This window comes from Hemicordylus capensis, chromosome 5 (assembly GCF_027244095.1).
Source record: "Hemicordylus capensis ecotype Gifberg chromosome 5, rHemCap1.1.pri, whole genome shotgun sequence".
NCBI lineage: Eukaryota > Metazoa > Chordata > Lepidosauria > Squamata > Cordylidae > Hemicordylus > Hemicordylus capensis.
Window position 1 is genome coordinate 190,864,000 of NC_069661.1, and position 21,791 is coordinate 190,885,790.

Sequence of the window (21,791 nt, forward strand, 5' to 3'; positions counted from 1 at the left end):
GCCCAAGGGGGGAAAGGAAGCTATCAGAATTATTTGAAAGGAATTGGGCAAAGGGCTGATTTTTAAGTGATTTTTGAAGTTTATGTGTCTTTAAGGTTAGCAATGAGAGTGGATTCATGGTTTGCCATTGAAAATCTTATCTGTTACCAAAGAATCTACACTCAGAACACTTCAGAAACAACAAAACCCAGTACCCCATGGGTTAGCAACTTTAGCAGCTCCAGTGGCTTTTGTTTGGGGATGATGGGAGATGAAGTCCAATAACATCTGGGGACCCAACGTTGAGAATCCCTGGTCTAGACTATCTTTGTGCATGCCAAAATACATTTCACATGGGGAGGTTTTGATTTTTCTGCTCTTTTCTTCCCTCTACAGTCCTATGTGTCTCCTGAAAATATGTCCTTGAGGGTCCTGCAACCTTCAATGGCATATTTTTAGGAGCTACAGCAGATTGCAGAGGGAACCAGAGATTGGCAAATATCTTCTCTTTAATTGTGTTTGCAAAATATTTTTCGGTAAAGTTACTGAAAGTTATGCAAAATTACTCTGGATGTCAGCCATTATGTTTTGCCACATTATAATAAACAAAGCATTTAAAACTATTTAAATGAGTTTAGAACTATTAGTTTACATATGTCAAATAGATTACCCATAATTCACTGGCTCTAGTTGTGGTTTTGTAATCAACCACTAATTGGCAGACAAGCAGAGCAACCCAATCAGCTTGTAGCAGAGCTACATCTGGCACTGAGAGGCTGCTTGGAGTTCAGTCAGAATGTTGTAGAGGAGCAGGGCACACATATGGGTTTGTTTGTTTGTTTGTTTGTTTGTTTGTTTGGCTGCTCTCTTCTGCCTCCATAGGTGCTCTTTTTCAAAAATATATCCTTGAAGGTCATGTAGCCCTCAGGGATATATGTTTGAAGGCAAAGAGCACTTACAGGAAAAGGGGAGAACAGTGAAAATTGCTGCCCCACATGCTCTACAACCCACTAGCTGAGTTCTAATCAAACTCTCTGAACTGGACACAGTTCTGCTATGTCCTGATGGATCTGCCAGTGAATATATATAAGAAACACTGGCCAACAATATGGTGAGACGTAACTTTAATAAATCTATACCGGATCGGTCGTCGCCCGGGTCAACAAGGACTGCACCATGTGCTGGAGTCCCTGGACATCTGGTGGTGGTGGCAAGTGGGCTACAGGACCCAGGATCTTCAGTTGAGCAACCAGGGCTGGAGACTGCAAGGTTACTGGAAGATGATACACTGGAACATCTGCAAAAAATACAGGCTACCTGTAGCCAAAAATTGGTGGGACCATAAAATTGAAAAAGTGGTAGAATATGAAGATGCAGAAATATTATGGGACTTCCGACTACAAACAGACAAACATCTGCCACACAATACACCAGATATCACTGTAGTCGAGAAGAAAGAAAAACAAGTCAAAATAATCGACATCGCAATACCAGGGGATAGCAGAATAGAAGAAAAAGAAATAGAAAAAATCACCAAATACAAAGATCTACAAATTGAAATTGAAAGGCTGTGGCAGAAAAAGACCGAAATAATCCCAGTGGTAATTGGTGCCCTAGGTGCAATTCCAAAACAACTTGAAAGCACCTCAACACCATAGGGGCCACAGAAATCACCATCAACCCATTACAAAAAGCAACTTTACTGGGAACAGCCTATATTCTGTGACGATATCTATAATAACAACAAGAACCATATTGATAACAAAATTCAGCCATCCCAGGTCCTTGGAAAGGACTCGATGTCTGGATAAAACAAACCAGTCAATAACACCTGCCTGACTGTGTAAACAAGAAATAATAAAAACAACTATTTAAACATCACAGATAATTTTACCCTGGTGAAATAGTTGTATTCATCTTATGGATGAAACATATATAGGGTCAGCCCAAGGGCTAATGATGCCACCTGCACAGGTGCCCTGCCCCTTTGCCTGCCAGGGATGGGGAGAGTCTGCTTGGTTGCTGCTCACTAGCTCGCTCCACCTGCAGGAGCAACGTGTGACCCGAGCTGTCGACACCCCTCCTTGCTTGGCACCCTAGCTAGTTCACCTAGAGGACAGGCTGGTCCTGAATGTATATAAACTACTTCAAATGTAGTTTCAGGTGTTTTCAGAGAAAAATGAGTGGCTGAAATGATTACAGAACACTTTTCAAAGTTAACATCTGAACTGGAACTGAACTGGAGACCTTCAAAATACTGATGAACCTGCCCAAATTCGACTCCTGGCTTTCCCCAACCTTCCTCCTCTCAGACCACTGGTTTATCTAGCCCCAATCAACTCTTTGGCAGTTTCTCTTTCCTACCCGAGATCCTTTTAAGTGGAGATGCTGGAGACCAAACTTGGGACCTTCTTTTACTGAGCTCTTGCCCTCCCATATACATGCAAAGCCAGTCTAGGAGCATTGCTTATACTATCCTCTTTGGACGGGACCAGATGAAATAGCAAAAAGGCATGTGGTCTCAAAGGCATGGCTTGAAATATAAGCTACAACTCCGACTGAAGAATGGCCACTTTATAGATTGTAGTACAAAGGAGGCATTTCTGTAAAGCTCATTGGCAAATACTTGCCATATCAGTCAAATTTAGGATTTTGCCATGTGCATAATGTTACCCTCAGGGTTTTTGACTTTGGCTTTGTTTTTCACAGTGTAGCCCGAAAGCTGTGCTTTATACCCAGGCTGCTTGTAGCATATTAAAATAAATGAACTGCTAAGAAATCTCTTGCTTGAACTAAGCCGAAGTTCTACCATTCAGACCCTGAAAAATGGATGTTTCTGCCTCCTCCCCTTCAGTACATCTTCTTATTATACATGGCATTTTTACGTGTTTTTAAACCACTCATTGCTGAGTCTGGCAAAGAGGTGATGAAATTGGAGCTAAACAAAACATCCCAGAATCGGATTCAGAAATTATGTGTCTATAATTAATTTCTCTGTCACCTTTGTTGACAGGAACTTTTATATTTTCAACATTAAGGAGGTGATCTGCTTCCCTCCTCGCCACATCCTCCACTCGTATCATGTGCTGCTCCACATGTGTCAGTTCCCTGTCTCACAGAGCCCCTTTCCCTGTTGGTGACCCTCCTGTGTGTAGAAAGCTGCACTCATAAAGAGGGCTGTGCTCACCTAATGGTGTGTGTGGAGGCTAGACTGTATCATCCCCTCAGGGTTGGTTTTCATTATGCAAACAAAAATGGGCAAACCATTACTTAATGCATTTTAATTAATCTGTGAAATGTTCAGACTTGGTCCTCGTAACATGAAATAAAGGGTGGGGAGAAGTATGGCAAAAGTCATGGTATTAATATCCGTTGTTCAGTTATAATACCCTAAGTGTTTCACTTGTATTCAGCTGCTGTGCCCACTAATAGGATGCAAAATGTGGTTATGGATTTTAAGCCACTAAGTAATTTGTTTAGTCTATAAGAGGAGAGTAGTTTAGTGTTTGCTTCCTGCATACATTATTGCCATGGCTTCTACTGCCCATATATACATCAAAGTGGAAGAAAAAAATCAGTTAATTGTACTTCTTTTACAAAGGCAAGGAAAATGAGAGAAAAGAATACGAGAGAAGAGGAGATAGCAAAACATCATCTTCTTCAGATTTTGCATTCACGACGTCACCATACTCATTTTACTTTGTTTTTCCAGATGTAAGGAAGAAAAGCATCACATCGTCTGCTTTTGTAGATCACCACAATGACCAAATGTTTTTTAAAGCAGATTTTTAATTAATACACATTGTATGGTCCTCCTTAGGTTTCGAGATATATAAGAGCCCACTAAAATAAACACAAAATGTCATAACTGGAATAATTAGCATTCATATTACAAGGTGCTATACATAAGAACATAAGAACAGCCCTGCTAGGTCAAGCCCAAGGCCCATCTAGTCCAGCATCCTGTTTCGCATGGTGGCCCACTAGATGCCCCTGGAAGCAACAGGCAGGAATTGAAGGCATGCCCTCTTGCCTGCTGTTACTCTCCTGCAACTGGTACTCAGAGGCATCCTGCCTTTGAGGCTGGAGGTGGCCTATAGCCCTCCAACTAGTAGCCATTGTTAGACCTCTCCTCCATGAAGTTATCCAAATCCTTCTTAAAGCCATCCAGGTTGTTGGCTGTCACCACATCTTGTGGCAGAGAATTCCAGTAGCTGATTATGCGTTGTGTGAAAAAGTACTTCCGTTTGTTGGTCCTAGATTTCCCGGCAATCAATTTCATGGGATGATTTCAGAGGTAACTAGGAAAGTGAATCCCTCTAGAAGTTTGTGAAATAAGAATGCACAATGGCTTTACAAGAAAAACAGCTCAATTTTGTGAGTTGCTCACTAAAAAAATACATATTTATCGCATATCCCTTACATATGCTGAACCAATGCAACAAATCCTGGATTGTTATACACAGAAACAGGATATTTTCACTTGGGTAACATACAATAAGACTATACTCAAGATGGGGAAAACCCGGGCTGGGCTCCTTTAGCCTGGTGTTCCGCCATCGTGAGAACCACTGGGCTCACAGGACAGCCCAGTGGTTCTCCAGTGGCTAGCCCACCAAAGCAGCCCTCCCCTTAAACAGGATTAGTGGAGCGAGCGATCCGCTAACCCTCTTTTCTCGATCGTGAGTTGTCACAGCATGGCTCCGTACTATGGCGACTTGCAAGGAGACCCCCGCCAGGAGGCTAAAATGAGCCTTCCGGTGTTGGGGGTCTCCCCAGGATGCCCTGCATACTTGCATGAGGCATCCTGGGACTTCTGGGATCCCTGCAGCCCCTACCAGCTCCATGGCAGAACTGGTAGTCGTATGGGCGACCAATCTGGCCACCCAGCAATGAGCAGCTGCTCATCTGCAGGGAGAGTGGGTTAAGCCTGCTCCCCCCATAGAACCCTCTCAGACTCTACACACAGATTGTGTGTAGCGCCCCTATGTCTGTTCACACAATCATCAGCATCAGGGTAAGACTTTTTCTACCCTGGTTTGCATGATTGGATGAAGTCATGAAAATCCCTTCAACCCAGGTTGCTCAAAGTAGGGTAGCCTAGCTTTTGTAACCTGCTCTTAACTAAGGTAGAAGGAGAGGAGAGCTCTCCTATCTTGCTTTTCTGGTTATGTGGATCCACTTTCCTTTTTTAACCAGCTACTGGGAACCAGCAGGCCCTGGAAATAATAGAGAGCCACTCATGGAGGTGCCACTCTGCAGACCACACTCTATAGCTCTGTAGCTGAAGCGGCTTCAGCAGGGCTGGGTCCCCCTCCTGCTCCTTCATGGCCATTCAGAGGGCAGCTGATGCTGATGTCATGAGGCTTTCAGTCCACTTGTAGCACAAAGCATGCTGGGAAGTCCTGCTAGGCCTTTGGAGGGCTCTCTTTGCTTGCAGCTCCTGATTTCAGCAATGGACACCTCACCTGACTTACTCATGTGTTTCCTGGCTTTGCTTACCCAAATAGATCAGGGTTAGGAGTTAATACTGGCTTATGAGTTCTTTAATCTTCCAACCCAACCCCAAATGATCATGTGAATGGGCCTGGTATATTACTGTTGCTCCTCTATCAACTCAGCAGTCAGCATCATCAGAGGATGTAGCTGCACTGTGGCATCAGTAAAAACAGTAGCAACTAAAGACAGTAAAATACAGTAAAAGCAGCAGCAACGAAATACATCAGACTAAATCCTTGTGACATCAGACTAAATCCAGGAACGTAGTCATAATTGAGCAAGGGGTGGGGGGACAAATGTCCCTGGGCCCTGGAAGAAGGGAGCCCTACAGGGCAGCTTGCTCTTTGCTCCACCCTTTATGCCCCTCTAAAAAGATGGGAGGTAGCAAGCATGACTTGTCCCCTTAGCTAAGCAGGGTCTGCCCTAGTTGCCTATGAATGGGAGATTTGATGTGTGAGCACTGTAAGATATTCCCCGTAGGGGATGGAGCCACTCTGAGAAGAGCAGAAGGTTTCAAGTTCCCTCCCTGGCATCTCCAAGATAGGGCTGAGAGAGATTCCTGCCTGCAACCTTGGAGAAGCCACTGCCAGTCTGGGAAGACAACACTGAGCTAGATGGACCTATGGTCTGACTCAGTATATGGCAGCTTCCCATGTTCCTAACCTTGCTACATTCCTGCCTTGTGGACTGGGATAAAAGGGTCGATCTTCCATTTAAAAGTAGCAAGTGTAAAGCTCTGGCAAACCTTCCTAGGGATAAAGTTCCAACACCAAGGGGCCACCACAGAGAAGGACCAGCCCCTAATTCTCACCAATCCGATTTGTTTCAGTGGCAGGCCAGAGAGCAGAACTTGCAAGGCTGATTGTCTCATAGGTTCATATGGACAAAGGTGATACTTAAGGTGAGCAGAGCTTTAAAAAAGGTCAAAACTTGCACTTTGAATTGGTGCTTGAGATTGCAGCTGACAAGCAGCAAAGATGGATCAGTTAGGCTTGCCTCATACAAGATTGAGGCATTGCTATTTTGATAAACCACACTCTGCCTTATTGCAGCTATGCATCCCTCTAGATTTTGGAAAACATCTGCTAACCATTTTTCTCACATTGCAGTACATTCGCATCATTCACTCCTTTTGGCACACAAAATGTGATTCTGCTTTACTATGAATCATTTCAAGTTTCCATCTTCAAGTCATTGCTGTGTAATCCACTGGTCAAAAGGTTGATCCGGCAGAATGTCCTGAGAATAGTTAGTAACCTGCCTTCAGGGCAGTGGCGGAATGTGGAAATTTAGAGTCATAGCAGATAATTCATTACTTGGGTTCTACCACTAGCAAATATGGTACATGCTTGCCAGCTAACTAAGAGTTAGATGCACGCTTTTTATGAAACATAGTCGATTAATCATTGATGGTTATAAGAGATTTCTCCTAGGGGTCCACAAAGTGGATTCAGCATTGGCATGTTGAAATGTGAGGAAGTGCCCTCTGTGAAATCTTGCTAACAATTAATTTCACCTGTGAGCCAGTCATATAATATGAGCCCATTCTCATAACTGGAGAATAGGCTCGGATAGGGCAAGGGGAGGAAGCTGTAAAAAGCTTACCTCCACGTTTCTAGATTACTGGCTTCTGCTGGTGGTAGCAGGGAGGGAAGAAGCTGGGAGGTTTGGGGGCCGGGAGGCCCCCGGAGCTTCCATAATGCACCACGTGAGTGTGCAGTGCATGATGGGGAGCTTCCCAATGCCGGCCTGGAGGCTACTTGTGTGTAGGTATTGCACGAAGCTGCGTGGCACCAACACTTACATTTATTTATTTTATTTTTTTTATTTTATTTTATTTTATTTTATTTTATTTTATTTATTGAATTTCTATACTGCCTGATATAGAAATCTCCAGGTGGTGTACAAGTTAAGACATAATATAAAAACAATATAAAACAGTTAGAATTCAAAAAGCAGAAACAAATCTCAATAAATAAAAAGACATTAAAATTCCAATTCCAATTGAAAGCCTGGGAAAACAGGTACGTCTTCAGGGTCCTCCTAAAAACAAACAAAGAAGGAGATGCCCTTATTTCAGCAGGGAGCACATTCCAAAGCCCTGGGGCGGCCACAGAGAAGGCCTGGTCCCAAGTTGCCACCAAACCAGTTGGTGGCAACTGTAACAGGACCTCTCCAGATGATCTTACTAGGTGACAGGTGCATGACAGAGAAGGCAATCTCTTAAAGACCCTGGACCCAAGCCATTGAGGGCTTTATAGGTGATAACTTTGTATTTTGTTCGGAAACCTATTGGCAGGCAATGCAGTTCTTTAAAATTGGTTTTATATGGTCCCTTCGGGTAAACCCAGAGACCAAACTTGCTGTTGCATTCTGTACCAATTGTAGTTTCTGAAGTACATACAAAGGCAGCCCTACATAGAGTGCATTACAGTAGTCAAGCCTAGAGGTTGCCAACATATGTACCAACATCTGTACCACTGTTTTAAGGTCATTAGTCTCCTGAAATGAACGTATCTGGCACATCAGCCAAAGCTGATAAAAAGCACTCCTGGCCATTGCTTCAACCTGAGAAACCAGGGAGAGCTTGAGCTCCGGGGACACTCCCAGACTACAGACCTGATCTTTTAGGGGTAGTGTAACCCCATCCAGAACAGGCGGATCTAAACCATCTCTTGGATCCTGACTCCCTACAGACAGTATCTCTGTCTTGTTTGGATTCAAGCCTTGCCCAACATGGCTTATGCAATCTGGCAGGGAAGTTGTTGTAGATGGCCTAGTAGAGATCGTAAATGCTTCTCTGAGGGAGGATGCCTTAAGGAGGTAGTGATTAGACCTCTTTTGAAGAAGCCTATGTTGGATCCCTCAGAGTTAAGCAACTATTAGCTGGGCTGGGTGCAGAGCATCGATGCCTCTAGCCACCTGCCCCGCTGTCACCTCCCCCCCACTGCTGTTTCCCCTGTCACCATTGTTTTCTCTCCCACCCCCTGCCCGGCTTCTTCCTTCCCCTGCCCACTGGCCCGCCTGCCCACCAGCTAGTCACCATCACCACCTTCTTCTCTGGCTGCTATCACTGCCATTTTGCCCACCCGTGCAACGCGTGGCCCGCCAACGTTTTGTCCTCCTGCTTATCCTGCCACCAGCCGGCCACCTGCTGCAGTTTTCTTCAGCCGCCACCATTTTCCCCTCTTCCACCCTTCCCATGGCTAGCCTATCCGGCAGCTCTCCGAACTCCCGTGAGAGTTGCCACACATGGGATTAGCCACGGGTCTGCCTTAGAGAATTAAATATCTAGATAGGCCTGTCTCCAACCTTTTGTGGTTGGGCAAGGTAATTTGAGATGCTAGTGACCATCCTCTCAACTCCAGGTAGTCTTGGATGAAATTGATTATCTAGATCCATTTCAGACTGGCTTTCTGGTGTGCAGTGGGGTGGAGACTGCCTTAGTGAGCCTGATGGATGATCTCCAATTGGGAATTGACAGAGGAAGTGTGACTCTGTTGGTTCTTTGGACCTCTCGGTGGCTTTCGATACTATCGACAATAGTATTCTTCTGGAGCATCTGAGGGGGTTGGGGGTGCATTGCTTTGCAGTGGTTCCACTCCTACCTCTCAGGCAGATTCTAGATGGTGTCCCTCAGATACTGTTGTTCTTCAAAATCTGAACTTTGGTATGGTGTCCCTTAGGGCTCTGTATTGTCTCTGATGTTGTTTAACAACTACATTAAACCACTGGGAGAGATCATCAGAAGATTTGGTGCAGGGTATTATTAATATGTTGATGACACCCAAATCAATTTCTCCATGTCAACATCATCAGGTGAAGGAATAACCTCCCTAAATGCCTGCCTGGAAGTGATGATGGGATGGATGAGAGATAACTGAGACTGAATCCAGATAAAATGGAGGTACTTATTGTGCAAGTGCTTGCACAATACTTATTGTGCGAGATCGGAACTCAGAAGATGATTTTGATCTGCCAGTTCTAGAGGGGGGGTCACACTTCCCCAAAAGGAACAGTTACACAGCACTATTTCACAAACTAAACCACAACTCAAGGAAGGCAGCGACCCAAGTCCTGCCTTTGACAATCTGAGATCTAGCAGCAATAGCATAGCATATTATACTCAGTGCCGAGAAAAGAAAACCACAAAAACTAAACCTTCCTTGATTCCTTCCTCCTCTCCAGATATATCTTCTTCAAGAGACCATAGGGACTCCCTCCCAGTCCCTTTGAATACATTTTGAAATTCAAAGGTGCCCCCCCATCCTCCCAGGAATGGGGGCACAGTTGCTCATGAGAACACTTGATTTCTATGATAACAAGCCAACCAAGAACCAAGGAGATCACAAACCAACTGGAAGCCAGTGCCAGAAAACCAATCAGCAAGAGAAAAACAGGTATCCGAAATGGCTTTCGGGAAAGTGAAATGTTTCAATTGAAATTGGGTTGTTCTGTTACGAGCTCAAAACACTCAAAACAGCCCATTTTGAGTTGGAATGTTTTGCTGTTGGGACATTCTGCACACCCCTAGTTCCAATTGGCAATTTCCCTTCTGTATTCACAGTTTGTATCCTTCACATCATCAGTGAGAATCAGGTTTTTATCTCAGAAAGCTCTCAGCAACTTTGCCCTGGGAATCATTATTTCCCCTTCAGCGTTTCTCTGGGCTTCCCTCTTGGAGACCTCAACCACTTTTTCCCCTTTCAGGTTTTTCTCCCTTCACTTCACCAACTCTTTCCTCAGGCAATTGCATAAGATCACCACATGACAACTTCCAACTGCCATTTCTCCCTCCCTTCCCAACAGTAACTTCACCAGCCCAGTTAACACTAAGCCACACCCATAGCAACCACAGCATTCTCCCCTCCCTTGGCAACTGTTGCTAAACCCAAACTTCTGTCCCAAGCAACTAACACAATTCTATTATATCGATTCTCCAAAATACTAAAGGTGCTTAATCATAACTAACTAGTTAATATGTGACCCATTAGAAATGAACAAAGACTGTTCGGAGGGTTCAGCTGTTTCAGAATGCTACCGCAAGGATGCTCATGGGTGCAAGTCGCTTCACGAGTATTACACCCATCCTGCATCTGCTTCATTGGCTACCGGTCCGCTTCCGGGCTAGATTCAAGGTGCTGGCATTGACCTTTAAAGCCCTACACGGCTTGGGGCTGGGGTACCTGTCGGGCCACATTCACCCATATGAATCTGCCAGGGCCCTCCACTCATCATCTCAGGCCCTGCTCATGACCTCATGACCTCACAGAGATCCGGTTGGCCTGTGACTAGAGAGAGGGCCTTTTTGGTTGTGGCTCCTCAGCTTTGGAACGCCCTCCCTGAAGAGCTTCATTATGCTCCCTCCCTCAATGTTTTTAAAAAACATCTTAAAACACACCTTTTTAAGGAGGCTTTTTAATGCTCCATTATTATTTTGTTATATCTGGTAGGTTCTTTAGCTTTTTATAATTTTCAGTTTTAATTTGAACCTAATAATTGTGGTTTTTAATCTGACTTTAAAAAATTTAGTTAATTTTATTACTTTTATTGTATCTGTGTCTATCTTATTGTTGTGAGACGCCCTGAGCAGTAGTACACTGGAGGGGCGGAGTATATCTATATCTATATCTATATCTATATCTATATCTATATCTATATCTATATCTATATCTATATCTATATCTATATCTATATCTATATCTATATCTATATCTATCTATCTATCTATCTATGCCACCAGTGAGAGTGGGAATACAGTTAACAAAATCTCCACTGGTCTAACCTATGGAAAACCTCAGGTATGGGATGTAGTAAAGTAAAGTTGTGCCGTCAAGTCAGTGTTGACTCCTGGTGACCACAGAGCCATGTGGTTTTCTTTGGTAGAATATGGGAGGGGTTTACCACTGCCATCTCCCGTGCAGTATGAGATTATGCCTTTCAGTATCTTTCCATATCAGTGCTGCACGATACAGGTATTTCCCATAGTCTGGGAAATATACCAGTGGGGATTTGAACCACCAGCCTCTTGCTCCCTAGGCAAGTTACTTCCCCACTGCTCCATTAGGTGGCTACACAGGAAGTAGTAGCTACCCATAATAAAATCTGGAGAACCAGCCATTAAAATATGCCAAATATATCAGCAACATTGGAGTGCAACCAGAATGAGAGATACAGCCTATTAAGGATGTTGTGAGTCTTTATATGTACTTAACATCTACTGGCTAATCTTGAGAAATGTTGCATGTACATCAAAGGTAAGCTTCATCTGCTTCCCAGCCTCCTGTGTCTGGCATCATACCAGGGGGAAAAATTAGGCAATCTAATTTTACAGTGCTCTCTGAGGGTGGTTATTGTTAAAAAGGATGGCTTTGGCTAAGAAATTATTGATAAGAAAATATTAAATGTGCCTTTTAATTTTAATTTATAGCCTTCTTTAGCTCTTTTATGTGACTGGATGCCCCTTGAAAAATTGGTGAGAGGGTCTGATTTTTCAGTAATTCTCACACTCTGAACAAATTGAAATGGTGCTGAAAAGCCTTACCACACTAGTAATTGAAAACACTTTTGGCACCTTAAAAATGAGATTTTGATGCATAGATAAATCTAGCGGCACATTACAGCGCTGCCCTTCTGAAAGTGGGCAAACTCTCCCCTCCTTGCTTTGGATTGCATAACATAGTCATTAAATGCAGATTATCTTTCAAAGGAGAAGCGGAGATTAATGAGTCAAACCCAAATGATGAATTAAATGAGCCCAATCGGACACACTTTCTGAATTAGCCTGAATAGGGGGTTATGGTAACAAGAAGTTGCAGCGCTAGATTATCCAAACAGAGTTGAGAGAAGTGTAGCAATGCACAGAAGCATATCTTATTGTATTATCACAGAGAATTTTGCAGTCCAACATATATTACAGAAGAGAGCTGGTCTTGTGGTAGCAAGCATGACTTGTCCCCTTAAGCTAAGCAGGATCCACCCTGGTTGCATACGAAAGGGAGACCAGAAGTGTGAGCGCTGTAAGATATTCCCCTTAGGGGATGGAGCCGCTCTGGGAAGAGCATCTAGGCTCCAAGTTCCTTCCCTGGCATCTCCAAGATAGGGCTGAGAGAGATTCCTGCCTGCAACTTTGGAGAAGCCGCTGCCAGTCTGTGTAGACAATACTGAGCGAGATGGACCTATGCTCTGACTCAGTATATGGCAGCTTCCCATGTTCCTATTATATTTCATACGTGACTTGGATTCTAAGGCATGATTGATGTCATCTCATTTCAGGTATACTCTATATGCCATAGGGTTGTGCTACCCTGTCAGTGAGAATTAGACATAACTGGTGCATATGTGATCTTTGAAAAACAGCAGAACATGAGGCTGTTCGCATGAGCAGTGAAGCCTTGGCTTGACTGCCTGTGAGAACTGCCGGGATCCATGCATATCCCAGCATTGCTGTGGTACCAAACCCAGTGCTGCAGCCTGGCTCTTAGCTGAGCTTACGGGTGCAAACATATCCGTAACCCTGGCTCCAGGTGCCTGGGTTAAGGTGCCTGGGTTAAGAATCCCCCAGTACACTGTGCGTGGCATGCAATGCACTGTGGGATTCACGGAGGCTGGGACCATGAGTCCCAGCCTCTATTTATCAGTCCAGCTGGGAGCAGCATGAAGAGTCTTGTAGGCATGTGGCTTGAGTGCCACCTGGGCAACAAAGGGTCATCTGGGGGAAGGTAGGTTGAACCCTGCCTTCACCTCTCATGTGAACAGCCCTATGTATGGTCCCCAATTTTCCACAATTCTTCCACGTAAAAACAAACAAAAACCCCAAACCCATTGGTTGCTCCATAGAGGAATGTGTATATGGAGTGGACCCATTTTTCTATAACTGGATTGTATAAACTGGGCCTATCAAGGCTGTGAAGGGAGATGTTACAGTCTGCTAGTACCAGCCTTGTGAATAAGGCGGGGAGCTAAGCAAACCACCCCTCTTGCTTTTCACATGTTTTTGATTTCACCACTGCCACCAAGTGGAAGTCTTTATTCCTTGCCTGCCTCCACCAAACAGCCCGCAGTATCTAAGTCTCCAGCAACTCAGGCAAAGTAGGATGGCAAATAAGCACAGGGTGGGGAACAAAACTGAGACCACAAGAGATCTGAACAAAGTGATTTCTATACTAAAAAGAAAAACAAAACAATCCAGTTTCCTATAAGCCATCCATGGCTTGCAGTGCCAAAGGGTTGGTGACTGGATCGGAAGCAGCAAGCATGGATCCCTCTTGGATCCACAGTTCACAGTGCAGTATAAGCCTGTGTGAACAACCTGCCCCCCTCCTACCAGTCACCTCTAGAGATGTGCACGGAACCAGTTTGGCTCGTTCGGTTTGAATCCAGTTTGGATCCCCCTCCTTGGGGTCAGGTCTAGTTCGAACCCAGACTGCCTGAACTGGGCTGGTTCTTTGTCGAGCCCAGCTCAAATCGAGGTGGCTGGCATATTTCTAGTCACCACCATCACCACTGTGGTGCAAATCTGGACTAGTGGTGTGCACGGAACCACGGAGTTGCGGTCCAACGCCGGGTGTGTGTGTGTGGCTCTTTAAGGGTGGGGGAGGGTGCACTTACCCCTCCTGCCGCTTTCCCCCCGCCAGCGCTCCGTTATTTTCCAAAATCCATGGAGCAGCAGCGCACCTCCCTTCCACCTCTTCTGCCTCTGTTGGCCGGAAATGAGGAAGTATAGTCTGCATGTGCGCCTGCCGTTGCACATGCCGCATGTCACGCATGCACACCATGTGCGTGATGTGCGCATATGATGTGTGCACATGATGTGCAACATGTGTGGCATGCGCCGCAACAGCGGGTGCATGCGCAGACTATACTTCCTCATTTCTGGCCAACAATGGGGGAAGGGGAGACAGGGAGGTACACTGGTGCTCCATGGATTTTGGAAAATAACGGAGTGCCAGTAGGAGAAAAGCGGCAGGAGGGGTAAGTGCAGCCTCCCCCACCCTTAAAGAGCCACCCCCCACCAGCATCAGACTGGCAGAACCACCAGTTCCGTGCACCAAACCCATGGCGCACATGCATTATAATCTGGACGTGCATTATACAGTCCTTCCACACAGATCACAGCTGTTTTTGTGTCTGGCTGCTGTCATGTTTGCCATAGAGATGATGGGTTTTATGCACATTATAGAGACACACTGTTAGTAATCTCTCTCCTTTGCTTCCTAATATATATAAAACCATCCACAAAACTCTTTAAATGTAGATGGAATGCTTGCTACAGCCTGCTGTGACTGACTATCATTGCTTTCAGCCTACATCTGATGAAGTGGGTTATAATCTTCAAAAGGTCATGTAATAGAATATCAGTTAGTTTTTCAGAGCAAATAAGGAGCTTCCTCCTCCTCCTCCTCCTCTCCTCCTCCTCCTCCTCGTAACATATTATGGTTCAGAGGTCTTCCCCGGGAATGTATAGTGAACTTCTGTTTGTTTGAGAGTCTGTAGCTATAACTGGGCAAAACCCTGTTATCTAGATCCCTAAGGAAAAATGTTTTCCAGTTCCACTGGATGGCAACATGGGCAAAACCCAAGCTGTGGCAATCTCTGCTCTGGAGGATCCCATTTCATCTTGTGGTCCCTCACCTGCAATCTGAAGTGGTCCAACCGAGACACTGAAGCTCTTCTCATGGCTGGTGAGAAGAGCTTGCGGTGCATCTGCGGGGAGAGAAGGTTAACTTACCCCTCCCCGCAGCAGACAACCGCCAAGCTGTCCCTGGGTGGCCAATTGGCTGTCCACATGATTACTGGCTGTCATGGAGCCGGTTGGGTTGGTGGGGATCAGGGGCCACCTGGCCCCCGGAAGACACAGGATGCCTCCAGGACTGGGAGGCTTGTTTGAGCCTCCTGGAGAGGGTCTCCTCATATGCCACTGCAGCGGCACACAATCAGAAAACCAGGGTTAGTGGAGTGCTCACTCCGCTAACCTGGGTTAAGGGAAGGGCTTCTTTGGTGGGCTAGCCACCATTGAACCACTGGGCTTGCCTGCAAGCCCGGTGGTTCTCACAGTGGGGGAAAAACCAGGCTGGGTTCCCTTCACCTGGTTTTCCCCCATCATGAGAATAGCCTAACTGGTTATTTAACTTGGTGTCAACTAGACATAGGAACATAGGAAACTGCCATATACTGAATTAGACCACTGGTCTATCTAGCTCAGTATTGTCTTCACAGACTGGCAGCAGCTTCTCCAAGGTTGCAGGCAGGAATCTCTCTCAGCCCTATCTTGGAGAAGCCAGGGAGGGAACTTGAAACCTTCTGCTCTTCTCAGAGTGGCTCCATCCCCTACGGGGAATATCTTACAGTGCTCACACATCAAGTGCTCACACATCAAGTCTCCCATTCAGACCATGGAGTAGGTGTTTTGCAGGGGTTTGCCCATGGAGGTGTTTTGCAGGGTTTTGACCATGGAGTAGGTGGTAAACTTAAGCAAGTGTTTCCTGTCAAAGGGATCTGAACACTGAAGCTGTGTATTGTATAGTTGAGCAGCTGATCAGTGGGGGTTAGAGAGATATCGATATATGTTGTCAGTGTTTTTTAAAAATCCCCTTTTAGCCTACTTTACAGTAGGATTATGAGATCACCTGGCATTCCGTGTGTGTGTTCATTTCTCTCTCTCTCTCTCTCTGTCCCATTATCAACATAGTAATACCTGGACCAATATAAACCAGATTGGGTACAGTTGTAAGGACACCTCAGTACATAGTTTGTGGTGATGTCATTCACACCAATTCAAGATGGTGTATGCATAAACATTTGAGGCACAAGTGGGCTAACTTGTGAACTGCCTCACTGACTTGAACTAAATTTGCTACAGCAGTAGGGACACATGGGGTGCCTCAATGGCATAGTGTCACCCACCCTGATTGAAGATGGTGGACATGTGAACATTTGAGGTGCAAATGCGCTAACTTGTGGACTGTCTAACCGATTTGAACCAAATTTTGTACCCTGTGTGAGTGACACACAGGGACACCTCAACGACATAGTTTGTGATGATTTTATCCACCCTGATCCAAGATGGTGGACAAGTGAACATTTGAGGTGCAATTGGACTAACTTGTGAACTGCCTAACCTATTTGAACCAAATATGCTACAGGGACACATAGGGACAGCTCAAGGGTGTAGTTAGTAATGATGTCATCCACCCTGACTAAAGATGGTGGACACATGAATGTTTGAGGTCCATGTAGGAACCAATTTGGACCAAATTTGGTACAGTGGTAGGGACGCATAGGGACACATAAAATGCATAGTTTGTGATGATGTCTTCCACCACAGTTCAAGATGGTGGATGCATGAATGTTTGAGGTGCAAGTGGGCTAATCTGTAAACTTCCTAACCGATTTGGACCAAATTTAGTTCAGTTGTAGGGATAATGAAAGAAAAGTAGGCAGATTATTTCTTACTAGAACAACTCATCACTTTTAGGGAGGGGTTATTTGTGGGGTTTGTTTTTTTAAATATTTCTGGGTTATTTCACCATTTTTTAAGTTGGATATTACATTATGTTGCATATAATTAGGTTGCTTTTTAAACCAAAACAGTGCACAAAGAAGGATATATATTTCAGGAACTACAAATATGCTATCTTAAAGAAGAAAATGGAATGATCTACAGCGTGGTGTAGTGGTTAGAGTGCTGGACAAGGACCGGAGAGACCCAAGTTCAAATCCCCATTCAGCCATAAAACTAGCTGGGTGACTCTGGGCCAGTCACTTCTCTCTCAGCCTAACCTACTTCACAGGGTTGTTGTGAAAGAGAAACTCAAGTATGTAGTACACCGCTCTGGGCTCTTTGGAGGAAGAGTGGGATATAAATGTAAAAATAATAATAAAAATAATAAACTGAGGCAACCATAGTCTTATCAATATGAAAATACTTCTTATTGAGCAACATACACATTGTGAGATGCAGGACCAATGAGAAAAGTTTTGAACTTTTCAAGACCTTCACACCTCATGGATTGAATTTGGAGAATAATACATAAAACCACTTTACAACCAATTGCAACATCTGTCTGTCCTTTTCTTCTTGCACTTGCCCTGGAACTCTGCTAACACAGCATTCTTAACTGCCACCTTGTGAGCTGTATGTGCTCACATAACTTTATTTTTTTTTTTAAAAAAAAACACCATCTGTTTTTGATGAAGGTGTAAGCTGAAATGTTCAACTCAGATTTGGTTTCTCTAATTATGTCTGTTGTCAGTTATCTTTTTGTACAATCTCTATATTTAGTGACTGAGTGCATCCTTCCAGATCCAGAACCTCCTGACAAGCCTATTATACTGTATGATATAGATATAGATATATAGTATATATTCATCATAATATGTCATAATCCTTACATAATCATAATAAACAGATTTTCTAAAAGAATGTCAAGTATAAATGAAAAGCTATCCAAGCTCAGTTGGATGCCACTGTTCTAATAAGTTAAAATAGAAGCAACAATTATCCTAGAAGGTCTCTTTAGACAAACACCATGGATGGAGCTAGGCATTTTGCAGCAAACTACTAACATTCTTGGTGGCATTTCCCTTAGTGGTAGAAGGTAAGACAATATGCTCTGTGGAGCTAATGCAAAATTATTTATTTGATGTAAATATCTCAAGTCAAAACCTTTTTGACGTCGAAACTAGGGATGTGCAAAACGTTTCGGGCACAGAACGATCTGTGCCCGAAACGACCAATTTTGGGTGATTCGGAGCCGAACCGAATCACCCATGATGAGACCCGATAATTTTTGGACCCAAAACGAATCACCCCTGTTTCGGGTCTGAATTTTTTGGGTGTTTTGGGCCTCCTTTTTGTGCCCTAGAAAAGTGCCAGCCTTGTCTTCTTCTTCCCCCTCCGTTTTCAGTTTGACGTCTCTTTGAATTTCCCGCCTTTTTGCCTCCATTGATTGCTTTCTTTTTACTTTAATTGAAAAGGTCCTGGGGCCAAAAGAATGGTGTGGGGTGGTAGTGCCTAATGGGTGGAGGTTACCACCCCAATTGCAGAGGGATTGGGCAAAGGGCTGATTTTTGGTGAATTTCTGAAGTTTTAGTGTCTTTGGGGCAGATAGGGGGCATAACGTGGGATCTGGGCCAAAAGAGTGGTTTGGTGTGGTAGTGCCTAATGGGTGGAGTCTACCACCCCAATTTCAGAGTGATTGGGCACAGGGCTGATTTTTGGTGAATTTCTGAAGTTTATGCATTTTTAAGGTTTTCCCCCATTAAGTATAATGGAGGGTGTATTGCTTCACGGCAGGGGGAAAGGGGTGGCCTAGAGCGGTGTGGGGTTGGTGGTAGTGCTGGGTAGGGTCAAGGAAGCTAGCTGAATTTTTTCAAAGGATTTTGGCAGAGGGCTGATTTTTGGTTAATTGTTGAAATTTACGCGTCTTTAAGGTTTTTCCTCATAAGTTATAATAGAATGGAGCTTTCAGCAGCCCCATAAGTGCACTTGGGGGGTGCTGGGGTGGCCCAGAGCGAGTGGTGGTGTAGTACACATAGGGTGCCAACCACCCCCATGGGTTTCTAACAGGGTTCTGTTGTTTCTGAGGTATTCTGAGTGTGGATTCTATGATAGCAAATGAGATTTTCAATGACACACCATGAATCAACTCTAATTTGCTATCGTAGAATCTAAACCTTAAAGACATGAACTTCAACAATTAACCAAATCAGCCCTCTGCCCAAATCCTTTGATTAATTCAGGTAGCTTCCTTGCCCCTACCCTGCACTACCACCAACCCCACACTGCTTTAGGCCACCCCTTTCCCCCCGACATGAAGCGATACACCCCCCATTCTACCTAATGGGGGGAAACCTTAAAAATGCGTAAACTTCAGAAATTCACCAAAAATCAGCCCTCTGCCCAATCACTCTGCAATTGGGGTGGTAGCCTCCACCCATTAGGCACTACCACCCCACCCCACTCTTCTGGCCCAGATCCCACTTTCTGCCCCCAATCTGCCCCAAAGGCACTAAAACTTCAAAAAATCACCAAAAATCAGCCCTTTGCCCAATCCCCCTGAAATTTGGGTGGTAGCCTCCACCCATTGGGCACTAACACCCCACCCCACTTTTTTGGCCCCAGGACCTGTTTTTCTTACCCAAATCAATTCAGATTTGGGTAAATCCGAATCCAAACTGAATTGGGGGTGATTCGGGTGAGCAAAATTCAGGCACAGAACAGAACAGGGGTGTTTCAGTTCGGGTCCGATCCGAAACACTGAAAATACCGAATTGCACACCCCTAGTCGAAACACTTTGCACATCCTTACTGCACAGGGACCTGACGATCCAAGCAAGAGGCACAAGTGCAGCCTGTGAGCCACTCCAAAGCATGCTCATGCAGTTTGAGAAGGCAGGGCTTCTCTGTGACTGCTAAGGTTTATGTCATCACTGTTGCAGTACCACTTCCATTGAGAATTATGGGAGCAGCAGCTCATCTGCGATGATGCACTCCTTAGTTGTCATGGAGCAGCCATGCCTTCTTAAGCAGCATGGGCGTGCCTTGGAGCGGCTCACAAGCTTACTCAGAAGTCCCACCAAGGTCCATAGAGTTTGCTCCCAGATAAGCATGCATAAAAATGAAATAGCAATTTCCTAAAATATACATAGCTTAATCTCAAGTTAGTAGGCCAGGTAGTCTCCCCCAGTTTAATTCTGGTCTATATCTAAAAGGAAAACATCCACTATATTTTAAGACAATTACATCCAGGGTGTGGCTACTTAAACTGTGTGTGAGAGAGCACAGTTGTAATTATTCAGATTTCCATTAAATGAAATCTGCATTTTTCCATGCTGAGTTCACTTTATTAGATGCTTCAAAGGAATACATCCTCTAAAATATTAGTGAAATTAGCCACTGAACATTTCAATCATTAGCTTAGACACACATTTCCTTAATTTAAAGAGTTAGAAATAAAACTTGACTATGATATTCAGTTTCTTATTTCATGCAAATCTCCTTTTAACTTTTAAGCCAGACCAGAGTTAAAATTACAACCTATTAGAATTACATATATACTCCGTATTATTGTCCCAATCCAGATCCGAGACTAATGTGCAAGCACAGCTTGTTTCATGCCAAGAGGTCACCAGCTAGTATTTTCTACTGATGTCAAAGTAGTTGAAATTTTTTTTAAAAGTGCTTCAGAGCTTTATGGAACTTTGGAACTGGGCTAACAATCCACTTTAGATTTCTTCTTCTTCATTTGTGGTTTTATTCTGATCTGTTTTGTTGACTCAGGGGGACAGAGCACAGTTCTTTATAGGCATCTTAAAATAAATCACAATATGTTGTTTGTGCCAGTCTTGATCCATTTCACGAGCAACATGGTGACACTCTTAATCTTACTGGAATGAAATTCTGTCATGGCCACTTCCAAATCATAGAGGCTGTGCACACAAGCAGCCAAACCCGGGCTAGGGTTTGAGCAAGATCTGGGATTGAGCAAGATCTGTGCGCTGCCCTCACGGCAGCCCAACTTTTTACCCCAGCCGTTAGCCAGGGTTTAAGGGCGTGAGTATGTCCTTAGCCCTGGTACCGGGGTCATGTGTATGCCTGGGCTGCATGCATCTGATTCTGATGCATGAATCATATGCCTAGCACACCCAACTCCCAGGGGAATCCCCCAATGCACTTATTAATTGCACGATGCATTGTGGGATTCCTGGAGGTTGGGAAAACGTCCCAGCTTCCAGCAATCCACTCTGCACAGAGCAGCACAGATCATGTGGATGTGCACCGGCATGCTAAAGAGCAGCTCCATTGGTCCTATGGGGAGAAGGTAGGTGAAACCCTGCTTCCCACCCCCCTACCCCCACCCCACCTGCCCTCCCCGGCCATTGTTTGGTAGTATGCATGACTGTATAGTCTCTTTTGTGGCTTCCAAGGGATTTGAACCAAGTGGAAAGTATAGGTGCCATCAGCTGATTGACATGGGTTTGAGAGCTCTGCTTAAATATGAAATATTGAATGACACATGGATCTGTTGTTGGATAACTGCTGTTGTTGGATAACAGTGCAGTCTGATAACTGTTGTTGGATAACAGTGCAGTCCCCATTTAACTGCTGGTAGGGCCACATCAGCTGAACAGCTGAAAGACACATTTAGACCTCTAAAGACAAACTCCTTTGTTCTTCTCTCCTGAGTATGTAACTCAGAGGTAAGAGGGCAGAAATGAAGAGGTAACCATTAAATACCCCCTGGGAATTTAAAATTCGGGCCTGGTGATAGGCAGTGTTCCCTGTAACAGGGATTTCCAGATATTGCTGA